The sequence below is a fragment of the Schistocerca serialis genome, chromosome 1, assembly GCF_023864345.2.
Source record: "Schistocerca serialis cubense isolate TAMUIC-IGC-003099 chromosome 1, iqSchSeri2.2, whole genome shotgun sequence".
NCBI classification, from domain to species: domain Eukaryota; kingdom Metazoa; phylum Arthropoda; class Insecta; order Orthoptera; family Acrididae; genus Schistocerca; species Schistocerca serialis.
Window position 1 is genome coordinate 406937917 of NC_064638.1, and position 13188 is coordinate 406951104.

Consider the following 13188-nt stretch of genomic DNA (forward strand, 5'->3'; position numbering starts at 1 on the left):
CAATACGGTAATCGAATTCTTGCCATACCCGTCCCAACATGGCATCGTCGACTGTGGCAGTCGCTTCCCGTATTCTCTCTCGGAGCTCTGATAATCAAGTAGTAGTGGCGGTACATACGAGGGCTATTCGGAAAGTAAGGAACGATAGGTCGCGAAATGGAAACCACAGTGAATATCTAAACTGTTTTATTTGCAACAGTTAGCTACAAATTCCAGCTGCTTTTGTCCATAGGCGCCGATCCGACTTAGACACTTGTCGTAGCGTTGTACCAACTTTCCAATACCCTCGTTATAGAAGGCAGCCGCCAGTGCTTTCCGCCAATTCTCTACGCTGGCCTACAGCTCGTTGTCTGTGCCAAAATGTTGTCTTCATAGCCAGCGGTTCATGTGAGCAGAGATGAAACTCAGATGGAGACAATCGCGGGCTGTATTGTGGGTAATCAAACATTTCCAATTGAAAACGATGCAGGAGCATCTTCATTGCCCCTGCAGAATGCGGCTGAGAATTGTGTTGAAGAATAAAACGCACGACAGTTCTGTAATGTTGGCTGCATAGTTTCAGGCGAAATGTCTCACCAGGCCCTCGTACTTGGCGGGAGACACTATTATTCTAGATATCTTTATGTGCTACGACGAGTGTTCCTAGAATGCTTATTTCGGTACGTAACTGCCACCTTCTTATTTCTTAACCCTATTATACGCGAGGGTCATATCCAGCGACATGCCTATTTCTTCTCTCTCCTTCGTCTGTACTCCACCTGCGATCTCGGAGAGCTGGCGTCCGACAGCCTCTCAGCTGTGTTGCATCGGGGGGGTGAGTGGCAGACAGCTCGACAAGAGATGTGTGTTAGAACTTCGGAACAGCCTGCCGTCAAGGAATTTACCTCCCCTCCCCCCACATATACGGCAAATATTGTGGTGAAGACATCTACGTGAGTTCACTATCACGATACTGACCAACACATCTGTGCAAAACTTCATCGGATTTTCACTGTGGTTTCCATATCGAGAAGCATTCTAGAGATACTGACCAACACATCTGTGCAAAACGTCATCGGAATTTCACTGTTGTTTCCATTTCGCGACCGATCGTTCCTTACTTTCTAAATAATCCTCGTACACCAAATCTTTAATGTGTCCCCACAGAAAAAAGTCACACGGAAGGGATCTCGAGATCGGGGAACCCATTTCATGAAACAGCTGTCCGTTTCTATAGCACGGCCGACCCATCGATGCGGAAGCTCCGTGTTCAGGTACCCACGATTCACGATGAAAATGGGTTGGAGCAACAACTTGCTGAAAGATGAGCAGAGAGTCCGATTGCATTCGAGGCATCAGCCATTGTTGCAACATGTCCAAGTAGGAATATCCAGTGGCAGTGCTCTCTGCAAAGAAGAATGGACCGTACAGTTTTCGACGTGACAAGGCACAAAAAACACTTACCTTTGGGGAATCACGCTCAAATTCAGTGCTTTCTTGTGGATGCTTTGTACCTCAGATTTGACAATTACGCTTGTCACTTTCTCATTACTGTGAAAAGTGGCTTCGTCGCTAAAAATTAAGCGATCAGCAACGCCATCCTCATCCTCATTCAATTGTTGCAACAGTGAACAAACTCAAACCGCTTGTCTTTGTCGTCGTCATTGACCTTCTGCACTAGCTCCAATTTCAATGGTTTCAAAGACAGCTTCTGTCGCATGACGTTCCACACTCTCAGAGGATCAGAGGAGCCATTTAGAGTTCATAGGATGCACGAAGCACCGATTTCTTTAGACTCCTTAAGAATGTCTCTCGTACGCGCTCCACATTCAGTTGCGGGCCGCGGTGGCCACGCGGTTCTAGGCGCTTCAGTCGGGAACCGCGCGACTGCTACGGTCGCAAGTTCGAATCCTGCTTCGGGCATGGATGTGTGTGATGTAGTAGTTCTAAGTTCTAGGAGACTGAAGACCTCAGATGTTAAGTCCCACAGTGCTCAGAGCAATAGTCCATAGTCCAGATTCAGTTCACTCGCACTGGGACGTCCGCTTCTCTCTACCGGGCACAAGCAACCCGTTGTAACCAATTTGTTGTGCCAGATAGCCTTCCTTGTTGGTGGCTTCTTACAGCACTTGGTTTCAAACATCCGTTGAACAGCTGCAGCACACTTGTTTTTGTCGAATTCCAACACACAGAAAGCTCGCTCCGCACCTGAACTCGCCATGTTTGCGACTAGCGCTGACTATCGGCAAATTACCAAATAACACTATGATGGTATACATGAAAAAAAAACTTTCAGGGTTGCTCTGCAAAATGACATATGTACGACATCTGTACAATGTTTGGTTCTTGTGCAATAAATAATTGGAAGTGTTCCCGAACTTTATGTACACCCTGTACTTTCCTTAACATGTTGTGTGCCTGCAGCGTCACAAGTTGGTGCTTAGTATCGGGGGTGGGTAGTGGTCATAATGGTTTGGCTGATCAGTGTATATAAAATATCACATGGGTAACGTCGGAAGCTTCGTTCGACTATATGTAGATGACGCTGTTGAGCATAGCGAAATCGTTATGCTAGATGAACGTGGGAAGAAATGCAGTAAGTCCTGCAGAGTATCGACGCTTGTAGGAATTAGCATTTGAGTCTCAACCTAAGCAAATGCAACGTATTGTGTGTAAATAGGTGGAAAAAGCCGTTACTTATACACGACCACCGAAGCATCACTATAAAAGTCACGTTCATTAAATATCTGGGAGAGCTAGCATGCGCCGATTTAAAGTGGTAGGAACACACAAAGAAAATCGTAGGGAAGGCAGTAGTCAGACAGATTCACTGGAATAATAATCAAGAACTGTAGTTCACCCACGTAGGAGGTGGCTTAAGAAACCCTCGCTGACCGACATTTGAGTATTGCTGGACATTCTGAAACCTGTACCAGACAGGTTTGATAGAGGAGACCCAAAGAAGGGAAGCTAGTTCAATTAATAATCACAAAAGTGTCGCAGATATACTTATCTAATTCAGATGGCAGTCCCTACAACGGTATGGTTTACTGTTGAAATTCTGAGAGTTTACATTTCTGGAGGAGTCAACGATATATTTCTTCCTCTTACACATATCTTGCGAAAAGACTAATCAGAAAAAAATAATAGAGAGATCAGATTCCAAAAATCAGAAGTGAGCGTGGAAGATCAGATTGTAAGGTCCCGTCGACGACGAAGTCATTAGGGACACAGCGGATCTCTGATAGAGATAAGGAGGAGAAGGAAACAGGCTGTGCCCTTTAGAAGGAATCACTCTGACATGTGCCTTAAGCTATTCAGAGAAATCTCGGAAAACCTAAGTGTTGGTGACCCGACGCGGATTTGAACCGACGTCCTCCCAAATGCGAGTCCAGCGTTTTACGACAGCGCCACCTCGTTCGGTCGAGCTCGACACCGGTCTTCATGCAGATCATCAGAAACAGGTAGTAGCATAATGGCAGAGTGCAAGAGGTACCCTCCTCCACACACCATATAGAAACCGCCCTTTCTACAATGTCAACCTACTACAAAAATAATTCTCTAGAACCCAATCCCTGCAAAACTCAAGTGAGTGCATTCCATCTGAACTCGAGGCAGGCGAAGTACAGGCTCAACGTTACCTGGGATGGGACATTACTAGAACACACAGATACTCCCACCTACCTTGGCGTCGTGCTGGACAGAACATTGACATACAAATATCATTGCGAGAAAACACGCAAAAAAGTAGAAGCACGAAATTCCGTAATAAGAAAGCTGTCCAATAACAAATGGGGACCGAGCGAGGTGGCGCAGTGATTAGCACACTGGACTCGCATTCGTAAGGATGACGGTTCAATCCCACGTCCGGCCATCCTGATGTAGGTTTTCCGTTATTTCCCTAAATCGCTCCAGGCAAATGCCGGGATGGTTCCTTTCAAAGGGCACGGCCGACTTCCTTCCCTAATCCGATGAGACCGATGACCTCGCTGTCTGGTCTCCTTCCCCCCAAATACAACCAACAACAAATGGGGTGTCAAACCTACCGTGGTCAGAACTTCAGCCCAAGCTTTGTGCTTCTCAACTGCCGAATATGCCTGCCCTGGTATGGTGCAGATCCGCCCACGCAAAAAGGTAGATATTAGGTTGAATGAAACATGCAGGATAGTGACAGGCCGCGTGAAACCAACCCCCATAGAAAATCTTCACAGGGCCGCAGGTTTCACCAACCCTGACTCACGTAGGAAAGCCCATGAACATACCGAGAAGCTAAAACAAACCTTTGATGCCCGTCACTCAATATTTGGCCTAGAGTGTGGCCCCAGCAGACTCAAATCTAGACGCCGTTTCCTAAGTCGCACCTTAGATGAGCCACCCATCTACTATCCGCTAAGAGAGGACCCACCAAGCGGCGTTTCTGGTGATTGGAAAACCTGGAGAATGCTTAACCGCATCAGAACTGGGGTGGCTCCTGTGAAATCTAATCTGATCAAATGGAGTTTGTTGGACGAAAATGACGACAAATGCGACTGCGGCACTCGACAGGACATGGAACATCTTCTACAATGCCCTGCCTGCCCCGACAGATGCACCCTCGACAAATAGCAACAGCTGGCTACAGCCAATACAGGGCAAACAAATTGTAGTTTCCGGACACGAAAAAGTAAAGTAAAGTAAGTAGTTTACGAAGAATATATATAGGTTTAGATTACGATACGTAATCGCAGTTACGAATATGATCAGACTCCAGTTGCACAATATATTGGTGACAATGAATGTTTGTTACGGACCGGGATTCGAACCCGGATTTCCCGCTTTACGCTAACGGTCGCCTTAACTGCCTCAGCTATCAGAGCACGCCTCCATAAGCGACTCAAACTTCCATATGCGCCCGTGTGCCTACGTCCTGCTCTCGCACAATTGCTGTGACTCCCGCACAGGAAGACACTTGTGACTACTGTCGCAGTCTTGTCTTGGCAAAAATAGATTAATTTATCTGCTCTGGTGCCGTGTGTGTCAGTACAAATTTCTCGCGGCTGCACGTGACAAACATGCACTTACACCACACTCTGCGGATGAAAAAACTGATTGACAAAGATGGCGGCTTTCCAATTGCCTAATGATTTGACGTCAACATGAAACATTTTCTCACCGTCACCTGTAGCCACCGCTCCCAGTGATTGCGATGAAGAATAAAACGCACAAATAGCAACAGTTCTCGTATCAAAGAGAGAGTCAGATATCGAGTTTTTTTTCCCACGAACGTCGGACGCCAGAACAGCAAAGGCGCAATTTAGGTATGTAACGAGCTGAACTAACAGGGAGACAAAGACTCGACAGATACAGTTCTAGGAACAGAATTTGAGTATGCTGCGGTTTATTATTTCAGGGCTGTTATTCGGTAACCGAATTGAATCAAACAATATCAGCTTTTTTTACTTATTCTCTGCTAATGTCGTTTAGCAATACAGTCAATACATTCACCACAAGGATACTGGCGGAAACAGGGCAAACGAATTCCATTACGATTTCAAAACGCTAACCGCAAATGTAGCCGACGTCATTTGCTGTTCTTTTTTCGGAAATGGCACAGAAATATACACAATGGTTCCGTGTTGCTGGGACACTACTTTTCGACCTTCATGACCGCAGAGGAAACTGAATAACACAAACACGCTCACCAAATGGATTCCAATTACGCGATACCGTTACGGCATGCTCTCGGCAGAACCGTAAAAAAGGCAACCAACAAAATGCTCTCGCATGCAGATGTTGCGGGTCCTTCCTGGAAGGCAAAGTAATAAATTTATTCTATGATACTCACGGTATAGCTGTTGGGTACAAACCATAGTCGGCAGCTGCGGCCAAGCATTTTGTGTGGTTCTATTGTTCTATTACTACACACGTCACAAAACGGAGAAACTATTCTAGAAGCTGTACCCACGAGAAAGCTCTCGCTACATATTTTATTGACAAAACGGTCATGGCACACGAAATAAACTTAACATCAGCTGATAGCGATTTATTTCCGTAAATAGTAAAACAAGGACATTCTTGTATGTTCGTACGTCTCAGTGAACATATTTTAGTACATACCTGCATGCAGGCCACCTGTAATGACGGTCGAAAAGTTGGTGCAGTATTTTACCATACAACGCGATCTACATTCCACAAGAGTTTTATGGGAAAATAGGACAAGTAACGGAACCTAGTTTTATTTGCTCTACGCCGTTGTCGTTCAGTCGTTGCTGTCTACGCATTTTGTCCAGCCGGCTTTTTCTTCTGTACAACACCTGACGATGGGCATGTAAGAGCCAGAAGCCAGTCGTGTTATAAATATCAATAATCTTACAAGTGAAGCGGTATTTTTAACCTCTGCTATAATGCTCAGCTATGGATGTTCCTCCGATAGGATTGTTTGCAAAAATGTGTGTGTTATCACACAGCCACTCTATCGGACCTCACAAGAAATAGTGAAATTAGGTTCTTAACGTCTGAACTTAACAGTAAGATAACAACAGTCGACATGGAAATTCACAAAAGAAAATGCCTGACAGTGTCTCATAAAACCGAAACATTCTGACGTAAGATTAAAGGATAATTAAAATTACCTCTTTCTAAACAGTGTTTGTCGACGAAAGCTTGTTAACAACACAATTGAAAAATAATACTGAAAAATAATGCTGAATAAAGGAAAAAAATTGAAACAGGAATAGCATAGCAGAAATAACTCTACTTTTTTGTATTCCGTTAGCTGGTAAGACTTCCTTTACAAGAGAAAAACTAGTTTTTCAGCAAACAGTTTCTCCTATACGTACCGTCGTTAACACGATGTTTTACAACATTACATGTCAAGACTTTGAAAAGTACCACTTAGATAAAGCAGGCAAAACTTTGAAATACACTGACGAGCCAAAAAATTACGACCATCTGCGCAATAGCTTATTTGTCTGTCTTTGGAACGAAATACATCACTGATTCTGCGTATCAGGGATCCGATAGTTTGATGGAAGATTTGTGGAGGTACGTGACATTAGACGTCTACTGACAAGTCACGTAATTTGCGTAAATAACCGGCCGCTGATTTGCGTACGCGGTGATGGCGCTCAATAGCAACCCTGATGGGTTCCATAGGATTTACATCAGGTGAATTTGGTGGCCGAGACATCAACGTGAGGTCACTGTATTGCTCCTCAAACGACTATAGCACGGTTATGGTTCAATTGGTTCAAATGACTCTGAGCACTATGGGACTTAACTGCTGTGGTCATCAGTCCCCTAGAACTTAGAACTACATAAACCTAAATAACCTAAGGACATCACACACATCCATGCCCGAGGCAGGATTCGAACTTGCGACCGTAGCAGTCGCGCGGTTCCGGACTGAGCGCCTAGAACCGCTAGACCACCGCGGCCGGCAGCACGGTTATGGCTCCGAGACACGCACAATTATACCGCTGAGAGATGACATCGCCTTCGGGCAAGGCATCAAATATGAAGGGATGCAGTGGTTCGCAGCTGTCAACGTGTCTTCGATTACTACAACAGGTCCCACACAAGCGCAGGGGAATGTCTCCCATAGCGAAATATTGCTCCCACCAGCCTGCGTCCTTGGGGCGCTGCACGTTTGCAGCCGGTGCTCACCTCGATGACGGCGTTAGTGGAGACGATCATCGACCTAGTGTAGCAAAAACCTGATAGCCTGAAGAGCCGACACTTTTCCTTTGATCGATGGTCGAATATGATCATCGACCTAGTGTAGCAAAAACGTGATTCGCCCGAAGGGCGGACAGTTTTCCATTAATCGACAGTCGAACTTAATTGGTCCCGTGCCTACGGCAATCGTATTTGACGATGTTTTTGGGTCTACATGTTCAACAATGTACGATGAATGATGTGCTCCGAAACACTTGTGCGTGCACTAGCATTGCGCTCTTTCGGCAGAGATGCCAAATATCACCATCCCTCCTACTTTACAGAGCAGAAAAGCCTCTGTGTAGGGTCGTGGAAGTCCAGCCCTTTAGCACCTAGTGGTAGTTTCATTGTCTTTCTATCTCTTTCCGTAAACTATGAACATTCTACCAGTTTCGCCGTTTCCGAGATACTCGTTCACAGGCTCTGCGTAATAATAATCTGTCCTTTGTCAAAGTCGCTTATCTCAATGGATTTCCCCATTTGCAGCCCGTATCTTCGCTTAGGTGATCCCCGTCCACGTCAGCTCCGCTTACATACTTTTGTTAGCGCGTCTCGTACCCACGACGCCAGCAGGCAGCATCCAACGTCGTGGTGGGCAGTGCTCATAATGTTTTAGCTGATCGATGTAAGTCTTCATAAGCAGAACTTCGGTTCCATAAGCAAGACAGATCTCATAGGTAAATACCTCTACAGCACTGGGTGTGAACAACAAAACATATGCAATACTGAACGAGAGAACTTCAACATTTGAGTTACACGTTTCGTCCTACGCTACCATTGCGCAACAGTAGTGGCTCATAGCTAGAAGAGAGTAGGTCTACATGTTCTGGGTTTCCTGCAGTCAAAGTTCTGCTGCGGTACGGATTACACACGCATTTCAGGTATGGAAGCGAAATGGCACACAGCAACTGGAAACGTACTCCAAATTTCAATTACGTAGGACAGTACGATTCTTGTGAGCTAAACGTCTAAAGTGAACACAGATTCACCACGGGATTCTGGGCGTAAATGGGCCAAATGCAATTCTGAATCCAGTTTTAGTGAAATACTGTCATAGTCTGACCAAGGGGGTATAAGCATGAGTGATGCTGATCGAGGGGGGGGGGGGGGGGGGGGGAAGACCGTCGACACCGATAACAGGGGACAATGTCCAGGCAATTAAGGAACTCATTCACAGCAATCGCAGATTTCACGACTATGATGACGCTCATGCAGCGATTCTCAAATGGCTCCGTGACCAAGGAGCGGATTTGTACCGTGGAGGAGTTTAATGGTCGGTAGCAAGCTCCGTCTGTTGTTTACAGTTGCTTTGTGACAATGTTGAAAAATAGCCTCATGTACCTGTGTCACACTGAAGTGTTGTGTGGTATTCAGTTAAGTTATTTGGCCTGCCGTAATAATGTACAGTACGAAAAACGAAAGAAGAAAATCTCGATATGAGAGAAGCTTTATCAATACGTAATCGGATGTAAAATGCAGAAATCTTGCTGGAAGATTTCTGCTGTGTGACACCCACGATCAGTAACAATGTGTAACAAGATTTTTGTGTTATATTTTAGTATTCGTATCTTTTTTAATGTAAGTCGTACGTATATTAGGCATGCACGAGCAGACAGAGAGCTTTTCATGTAGCGTAAGAGATTTTTCGTTTCCCCTGCGCACTCTGACTTTTGTGTTGGTCAAGCACATAACGTTACCGGTGTTTTAGTAGGACAGACAACTGTCGAACTGAGCTGGGTCTCTCACCAAAGGCAAGTGGTTGATCTTAGGTACTCACGCAAAGTATTTAAAGCAGAGGCTCGAGGTCGAGTGGCCGCTAGCTCGCACTCTCGCGGAGAGAGGAGAGATGCCTTGCTGCTGGGCGGGGTCGTTCTGTCGTTCTTTCGTCTCCTTTCTCTCTCTCTCAGTCATTTTCATCGAACAGTTCACGTACCTCTGTATATCTTCCTTCGGACGTCCCTCCACACTGCATTAGTAGATACACGCTAGGCAGTGTAAAGCAGCGTTGATGAAACCACTACCTAATACCTACCACACAGAGGCCGCGTAACTCAAGCTGCAAATCAGTTGCTGGAAGTTCATTTTCACGAAATTCGGGAGGTAGGAGAATGCAGTTTAATTGCAGTAAGCATTTGAAAATTCTATTAACGTCTTTTTTATTCAAAAGGAAGCACATGAAATGACTATCAAGTCCGTATTTAATAATGCAAATGCTCTATCATTTGAAGTTCACTGTTTATCCAACATATTTCACATACAAGAGCAGCCAGAATTCCTACCAGTCCGTCCCGATTAATTTTGCGATCTAATAGTCACTGAACCACCACTATTAGTGAGTTGAACATTCGGTCGTCTCAGTGGTCTTCTATGTTAGAAGTGCTCGCCAAAGTATTCCATATAGAACACGGAATATGTCACGCGGAATGGTCTCGAGGACCAAAAGATCACACCTCAGTTCCGAAACATCACACTTTCCTCAAAATTTTCACGACACGTTCTATTTGAAATGATCTCACTAGCTCTTCATTTTACATACTATTTTCGCGGAGACATCTAGCATGGTGTTACCCCGAAGCAGGTTAGCGAGCGACTCTCTCGATGCTCCCATCCTCTCTGACTATCTAATTATCTGCGCGCGGGAACTGCTTCGTTCTGACTGGCTATTGATCTGAATGATCAGTCAGAATGAGCCTTCCAGATTATTCTCGCGGCAAAACTTGCCTAAGCAACCACTAATCAGATAGTAATTTACTTCATTCCAATTTCAATTTCTAATATGTTGTTTAATAAAATAGAACGCACTGCAAAATATTTTTTAAATTCAGCTTATTATTCTGGCTGCTCTCTTACAAAAGCAAGCACACATCTACATACATCATCAGCATCGTGGTGCAACACAGTTTTCCCACGGTTCAATTTCAGAAGGTTCTACATAAAAATGACATTAAGTTTTAACGTATGTTCCGCTTACACTCTCTCATTCATTTCCATGTATTCGCACCAAAAAAAGTAATAAGCAAATAATAATTTGTGGTGAGTAGACTGCTGTGGCCGTTGTGGGGTTGTGTACCACTTGGGGCTACGGCGGAGACGAAGCCTCTCCATCGCTTCTAGGTCCCCAGTTCAATACATACATATATACATACATACAACCGATTTGTAACAGTTCGTTGTGCCACTGCGGTACCAACTGCTGCTCAGATTGCTGCTGCAGATGCAGTATGATGCAGCAGAGCCATACTCGGAAAACAAAGGTCTTCGTCCTCGGTAATGTCACGTGGCCTTCCGGTTTGTGATATTCGCTATTTTTGGCTTAATTAAAACAGCAAATTCAGCCAGAAGGCAAATACTTGTTTATAAAGAATGATTAATATATAATAAGGCGTCGCATGGCGACGGTGGAATTTTCTAGATAATGTAATTCGTCGTCTTTGGGCGGCAATATAAACAGAAAAGTACGGATGGATATGCGATCCTTCACTATTTTGTTCGCTGGAGAACAAATGAAGCCTTGAGCGCTAAAAAAGACTTTTACTGTTTTTCTCAAGTAAGACGGACGCAGATCTGTGGCAGTCTGATCTAATTTTTTACTAAATGTATAAAAACGTGTTATGTTTAAGTTTGAGTGAAGTGTAGGAAGAAGAACTGTTGTAACTTACCGTGACGAAGCACGAGCGACTCAAGAGGACAATGGCTATATAAAAGAGCGCTCAATGGACATGATATGGACATAAAAATCTACCGTCATTGTAGTATTAAGCTTAAGGTACGATATATGTTTTAGTTATAATAAATATTTGTTCTGGGAAGACTGAATCATTTAGCAGTGCTCATTTCTATTATCTCCTCAGTATTATTTTCATTTTAATTATGCATTTTGCTAATATTACAGACTCCAAGATCAGCAGTCCAATGTGCGTGTTACCTTGATAAAAAGAAAACTGTTTTATCGTCTTCTTGCATCAGCTTTAATATTGAATTTCTCTTTTGTGTGATGTTACAGTTGTTTTTGCGCCCTTAAGAACTTTCTGGTCCCTTAGGAAATTTTTTTTGTCATAACAATAACTTCACAACCGGGTATGACCGTATCTACGATCATGAAGTAATTAGAAAGACCATAACGCAATTTCTTATTCAACAGCACGCTAGTTGTGACTGCCTCAAGCCACGCGAAACCGCAAGTAAAAACTATTCACATCTCATAATGCAATATTTTATGACAATGGTCAATCCATGATTCTTACGCCAATTGTGATTGATAAAACAGTTAGTTAAATCTCAATTTCCAACTTTCCATTGAATAGCAACATCACTTCTATTTTGTAACATCACACTTGGCGCCCGAACAGGGACTTGACCAAAAATTAGTTCAAATTCTTGGAAAATTTTCTATGTGCTTGTGTTAATAAATGTTCTGTCGTTTCATGTACACATCGTCTCTCTGTGAGAATAACGGTCAATAATGCAGTTTAATTACCGAGAGAAAAGAAGAGAAAAGAGACGTGAATTTGCTGAGACAACATAGCGGTATTCAAGCCATCAAAAAGTAAGTCAGAATTTTGCATACGCAGTGTAGTGCTTCAGTAGCAACGTTACTTTTCCAAGTCGATCCACATCCTTTCTATCTCCTTCCCGCTATAGAAAATCTGCTTTATTTTATCTTTCAAAGTAAAATTCTTCGTAGTCTGATAATAGAAATTATTTCTCCCCATTGTTAGTATACCTGTATTGCATTTTCAACATGGTGGATAGTGTGCGCAATTTGCAGTGAAGAGCATCTTCATTCATTTGTCTGAAACGGTTAGGTTCCATCTTGTCTTCTTGCCAGATAGAATTTCATTTGTTGCTCACGCGAGGGCGGTGCTCTTAGCGGACTCACCACGTCACTGACAAACGACGAAAGCCTTGTGTAGCACCTGATTTACTGACGAAAATGGCAGATAGTAAACAGAGACAGGTGACAACAGGAGACGGGAGTGAAGACGTTAATAGTATTCCATACCCTTTACGATCGCGAACGGTAGGTTCCCGTGTGGAAACTGAACTAACCATGGCTGTAACAGGGGAAAGTGACCTTGAAGTCCAAACTCGTCCCGCTGCAGCTACAAATGACCTCGGTGCGTTAATGGAAATGCTGAAACAACAGTTTGACGCAGTAAATGAGAATATAAAAACACAAAATGAGACTATAAAAACACAAAATGAAAATGTTAACGCCCGACTAGATGCTGTAAGCGAATCATTAAAAACAGAGCTAGGCACAATCAAAACAGATCTGCATAAAGAAATTACGGCTGAATTAAATACCCATTTGGGTGAGGTGCAAACTAAGATCAGTGATCAAATTCAGAAAATGCAGAAACAGGTGAAAAGTGAAATAGCTGAAGTATCTGGAACGTTAAACACAAAAATTCAGGCAGCTACCAAAGAAATAAACTCAGTTAGAAATGCAGTATCTGACATTGAAGGTGTAGTAGAGGATCTGTCGAGGCAGATAGACTCAATCAATATCGA